The sequence below is a fragment of the Pipistrellus kuhlii genome, unplaced genomic scaffold (assembly GCF_014108245.1).
Source record: "Pipistrellus kuhlii isolate mPipKuh1 unplaced genomic scaffold, mPipKuh1.p scaffold_m20_p_1, whole genome shotgun sequence".
Taxonomy (NCBI): domain Eukaryota; kingdom Metazoa; phylum Chordata; class Mammalia; order Chiroptera; family Vespertilionidae; genus Pipistrellus; species Pipistrellus kuhlii.
This window is the reverse complement of record NW_023425404.1, coordinates 60,895,271-60,901,347: the sequence shown is the minus strand read 5'-3', so window position 1 is coordinate 60,901,347 and position 6,077 is coordinate 60,895,271. Positions and strand designations below refer to the sequence as shown.

General features: G+C 39.4%; 1 pseudogene; it reads right to left on the bottom strand.

The window, feature by feature from the left end:
• Positions 1-1,465: 1,465 nt before the first annotated feature.
• Positions 1,466-4,797, bottom strand: LOC118707658 (annotated as a pseudogene).
• Positions 4,798-6,077: the final 1,280 nt, after the last annotated feature.

Sequence of the window (6,077 nt, the reverse complement as noted above, 5' to 3'; positions counted from 1 at the left end):
TTTTTATTCTGCTATGCCATTCTTTCATCTTAATTCTTACACATCTTGGTGAATTTCTGATCCAGACATCTGAGCATCCTTATAGCCATTACTCTGAATTCTTTCTTTGAAAAATTGCTTGCTTCCATTGCATTTCATTCCTTTTCTGGTGATTCCTCCTTTTCTTTCATTTGGGAGTGTTTCTTTGTCTCCCCATTTTTGCTATTGCTTTGTGAATGTTCCTATGTATTAGATCAAACTGCTATGCCACCCAGATTTTTTGAATTGGTTTTATGTAGTAGACATTTTGTGGGATCTAGTGGTTCATTGTCTCAGATCTCCTGGGCCTGGATTTCTAGAAAAACCCTCTACATGAAATATTTGGGTTCTTGTGATGTAGTTCAGTCTTTAATGTTATCATCCTCCTCATGGAAGAAATTGCCTCTTAAGGTGTCTGATCATGTGGCTCACTTCCTACCACATCAAGCCAATGTTTTGGAGGTGCTGACTGACTGGCACATAATACAATACGACAAGACACAACACAGGAGGAACAGAATATGAATGTACACAAGACACCTATAACTCTAATAAAAGTGACAGCAAGAGAAAAGAGATTTAGAAGATAGAACAAGAATGATAGTGAGAAACAAAAAGAAAGAAAGTTAGTCTAAGGGGAGAAAACACAACAAAGCAAACAAATAAACAAAAAAAGCACAAAAAAATACCCAGGCAAAAAAAAAGGGGGAGGGGGGGAGAGAATCTGTAGATGCAGAGCTTAAATAGAAAATATAAGGTTGAGAAATTGGATGAATAGGAGAAGGGTCATGGTTTGGAATAGAGACAAATGAAAAATAAATATTTTTAAAACTACATGTTATATTAAATCAGCTCTGCCCCCCCCCACTCCCAATCTGAGTGAAATTCAGCATGTCGACACAATCAATGCCTAGATCACAACTTTTCCTCAACTTAGTACTTAAACATTTACATTCTCATCACACACATAAGCATATAATACTCATCTTAAACTACACATAGCACAAATTCATGTCAATGGATACTTATACCAATCAACACATATACTCTGCACATATAACATATATAAATGTTACACACATTAGAATGATTAATTTATTGTTCATGGAGGATCATTCAGCTTGGATAGGTGTAAGGAATCAAATCAAGAAAATTCCTGGGTTAGTAAAAAAGAGATGCCATGTGAGTTGAATCTTTAAAAAAATTATATATATATATATATATATATATATATATATATATATATATATATATATATATATTAGTAGAGCAGGTAAATGACAACAGAGGATATCCAGGCAGAGAACTAATATAGGTTAAGTTATGATATCAAGAAACCATGTGACACATAACTCTAAATAGTTGGAAAACATTAGCACATAAATGCAAAGTAATGATCAGCAAGGGCTATTGATGTGGGCAAGGTCCACTACTTGGGAAACACTCATCACTCTACTAAAACAAGGGGGTGCAGGTAGAAGTTACTAATAACCTCTAACAACCTGATGTCCTCTATGCTATCAGTAAACCCATTCATGCCACAATGGAATTCAATGTGGCTGTGGCTCCTGTGCTCTTTGTAGCCCTTTTTGTTATTCCTCCGGTAACACTTGATTACGTTGAAATAATATTGGGCCCATATATACTAGTATACATTTCTGTAGCAATCTCTCCGGTTCCTGATGCATATATGCTTGATTTGTGCCGGAAGGTATAGAAGAAGATGTGATAGTTCCTGTCTTTTGGAGCTTCTCTTCCTCTCATGAGATCATTGCATCTGTACTCATTGAATTCCCAGCTTGTGCTCAAGAGGTGCTGTTTCATTAATTCCTTCCAGGAAAGGTTCTGGCTGTGTACGTGGAGCCCACACAAGGGGAACAGCAGGAATAAGAGAGAACCTAGGACTTTCAGAGAGGAGGACATCTCAGTCACCAGGATCATCTGCAGGTCTCCCCGGAAGAGAGAGGAAAACATAACTGCAGTACTGCCCTGAGCTGAGCTCCACTTTAAAATTCCTTTCCCTGCCAATGTAGATACTTAGGCTCAATTTTACCATTTGGTTCCAGACTAGAAGATGATAAATCTCATTAGATAATAAAATTTACAAGAATTGAAAATATGCTAGAGCCTGAGTGAGACAAGCACAAAATTGTAGAAAATAGATGAAATTTATTTTGAGAATTCCAAACACCTCCTCACACAAAACAAGGAGCATTCTAACTAGCTCTATTTTACAGTCCAGATGTGTTCTCATAAGAGAATGTTTCTGAAAGCGAATGGTGTTTAAAATTTTATGTCTATGAAATAGAAAAAATGTAAAAGAATGTAGAAGATGAGTAAACTTGGGAAACATTCCCAAGCAGGAAGGCTTTGGCTCCCTGAAATCCCAGGCTGCAATTAAAACGGACACTGAAAGTGGGGCTTATCTCATCTTGACTTCCTCATAGCACTTCCCCAATGGCTGCCTGAAACACGGTAGCACTTCTGACTGCCCACTTGCCTTCCCAGAGACCATTTGCCTAATTATCATCTTACTGAATCATCTTGATTTTCCATTAAGAATACCATCAAAAGGAAATAGTGTTTTAAGCAACCAATACCAAGATTGAAACTGCTCTCACAGGAACTGCTCTGGTCAAAATCAGGGCCTAGAGATGTTTGAAAAAGTTTCCACTTTAAACCAGCTCCCTGTCCTCTGTTAGCACAAGGAGTTAACCTGGCCCTACAGAAACTCTAACCTAATTCTCAATATCTCAGAACTGGTGTCCTCAAATGGGCCTAATAGTAGCTCCTTTACAGACCTGTGAGAGACTAATGGGATTTGCATAAGAGAACTTTTGGGATCTCAAGTGCTCTATCAGGCACAGAACAAGAAATAGGCATGTTCTCATTTATGGCACCTTATCCCTAGCTCAAATGGCCTAAACAGGATGAGAAGACTACGATTCAAGCTACTTCAATGTATTATGCTTGAAAATATTGAGGAGGAAGGGAGGTGTGAGTTAGTAAGATTAATGCTGAGTTAAATTCAGGTCTTTGCTTCTCACATGGATCACTGGGAGGGGCTTGTTTGACCTTCTCAACTCTACCACTGAGAAGGTCAAACTGTTAAATGGAGCCCAGACCACCCAAGAGGCAGAGCCCCCCTACCCGGGAAATAACTCCAACTAGCCAATTGCAGAGTCTAATTACAAATTTATTACAGATTCGAATCTGGGCTGCCACCGCCAGGATGGAGCAGGCGGCAAACAGCAGCCCGCAGTCCCAAATCCAGCTTCTTATATACATTTCAAAGAAAGGGGGTGGAGGTCGTTTCTATGGCTGCATGCATTGGCCAGATGGCCTAATCTCCCTTCTTGGTTTGTTCTGTTTGTTTAGCCTAAACTAACAGTCTGCTGATTTGGCCTTCAGCCTTATCTACCCCAGACTGTTGATTTGGCCTTCAGGCCCAGGAGGGATTAGTAGCAACTTTCTACCCTCCAGGCAAGGTCAGTTATTCTCCATTTCCTCAGGGAGGGGTTACACATGGAGGGGAAGAGAGGAACAAAGGAATTCTAAAAGGGGTGCTGGGCTCGTTAATAACATATTCTGGTAATCTCATACCCTATTTCACTTAACTGTCAAAGCAAAGTTTACTCTGTTATCCTGTTTCTCTTATCTTGTTGGAGCAAACATTGCTCCCTCTACTCCCTGCTGGGGGCTGTTTTCTGAGACAACTTTAAGGGTCCTGTTCCCATCACTGATGGGGGTGGGGGTGGGACCTTAGGGAGTTGAGATAACAGAGACAGCTTTTAAACATTTTCATTCTTACACAAACAAGCCCCATCCCAGTGTTCCTGGGCCTTTTCCCCAGCCATGCTCAGTACCAGCCCTTCTAACTCTAACTTGCCCTATTCAGATTTCATGCTCACGTTCACAGGTCCATGGGGATTAATGTGTGAATCTGAAGAGCAGAGTCAGTGTCCTTTTCCTTTTCTTAGAACTAAGAAGTCTGAGGCAGTGAAGAAAGGAATAGATGTGGGAGGGGGAGTGTTCCAACTGATTGACAGTGGTGGTGGGGGAAGAAGGGACATCCTTACTCTGTGCACCTGTTTATCTCCTCATCTAGAACACTGGGGGTCAGTCTGAGAAGAGCCTGAAGCAAAGGGGTCATACATCAAAGGCAGTCTTCTGGGTACAAAGAAATGGCAAGGCCCTGGGGGAAAGAGCTAAAGAACAAAATTCAGCCAAGTAAGTTTGAAAATCTAATTGGCTTTATTAAGCAATTCAGGAATTGGGCAGCATGCCATCTGGCAACTAGAAAGACACTTTGGTGAGTTGTACAAAATGGAGGGTTTTTACAGGCAGAAAAAGGGTGGGACTACATAGTTAAAAGGCTGAGTTATTATTATTTTTTAATATATTTTATTGATTTTTTTACAGAAAGAAAGAGAGAGGGATAGAGAGTTAGAAACATCAATGAGAGAGAATCATCGATCAGCTGCCTCTTGCACACCCCCCACTGGGGATGTGCCAGCAACCAAGATACATGTCCTTGACCAGAATTGAACTTGGGACCCTTCAGTTTGCAGGCCAACGCTCTATCCACTGAGCCAAAACGCTTTCAGCAAGGCTAAATTATTTTAAGCAAGGACACCTTCATTTAGGGGAAGGCAGAGGGTCTTATCAGCCATATTAATTCACCAATGCTGATCAGGTAATTCTAAATTGATTAGTTTAAATTTCATCTGTGAAAGAGGCTGAAATTTGGTTAGTTATTAAGTTTTAGTTTGGTGACATGGATTAGCAAAAATGATCCATGATTTATTTATTTATTTATTTATTTATTTATTTATTTATATTTATTTATTTATTTCTATTATTATTATTTTTTTTATGAACCAGAAGACTTGGTTGAAGCATCCATCTTATATAAAAAACTGCTGTTTGAAATTTTAATCCTGCTACTTGGCTCCTGTAAATTCTTGCTTGCTAAGACTACTCCCACCTCAGAGAGGACATTAAACCTTCCTCAGACAAGGTTATTAGTGCTGGCTCCAGGCTAGGTTGGGCCCAGCACATATGGCTCTTAAAGAACTTGCAAAAGGGGCTGGAAACACTCCATATTTGAGAGACAAAGAAGATAAAAATATATAAATAGGGAGAATTCCTGCATGTTGGGGCCCAAAATTTCAGAGACATTTTCCTCTGGACCCACACCAAATAAATGTGACTCCATCTCTCTAAGTATTGCTTTATTCTTCTTCAGTTTTCTGAAACAAGGTCAGGAAATCCATGCATTGGTATGGTCCTTAGTGGCTCAGCTGTGGACCAGGAACTCCCACTCTTCCCCAGCCACCTGCTGCCACAGGACAGGGCCTCCTTTCCTTGACCCAGATGGCCTTACCTCCTGGTCAAACTTCCGGTCCAGGGAACAATTTGCATACTATGCTTTTATTATATAGGATTTTTATGCCTAGGATTTTTTAACTTTACAATGGTGTGAAAGCTACATGTAGTCAGAAGAAATAGGTGGACTAAGCTATGATGATCAGTAGTGTTGAAAGAATAGAGTAGAAAGCAGTCCAAAATGGGGTCACTTTTGGTAATCATGTGAAGTAACAGATAGGTGAATTACCTTGATTGCAGTGATTCTTCCACAATGCATATGTACTAGTATACTGAATGAGGTAGCACACCTTAAATATAAACAATGTATATTTGCTTTAATTCAAATATTTTCAGTTTAATTCTTTCAATGCACACACACACACACACACACACACGTGCATGCACACACACAACACACACTCATATTCACATACATACTTCCACTTTTAGATGCTAGTGTCTTCATACATCTCTGTTCTCCAATTTGTTTCAAAATAATCAAAGGGAAAAGGGAAGGGTGTAAGAATTGTCTTTAGTAAATGACACAAATATTTCTGTGTTGTGGTCATTGATCCAATAGGTTTTAATTATGGGCCAGTTTATGAAGGTATGAAGCTATTTGTTCATGTTTATAAACTAGAAAAGAATTAAAAAAGGGTAAAAGAAAAGAAATCTCACACAAGAACCAC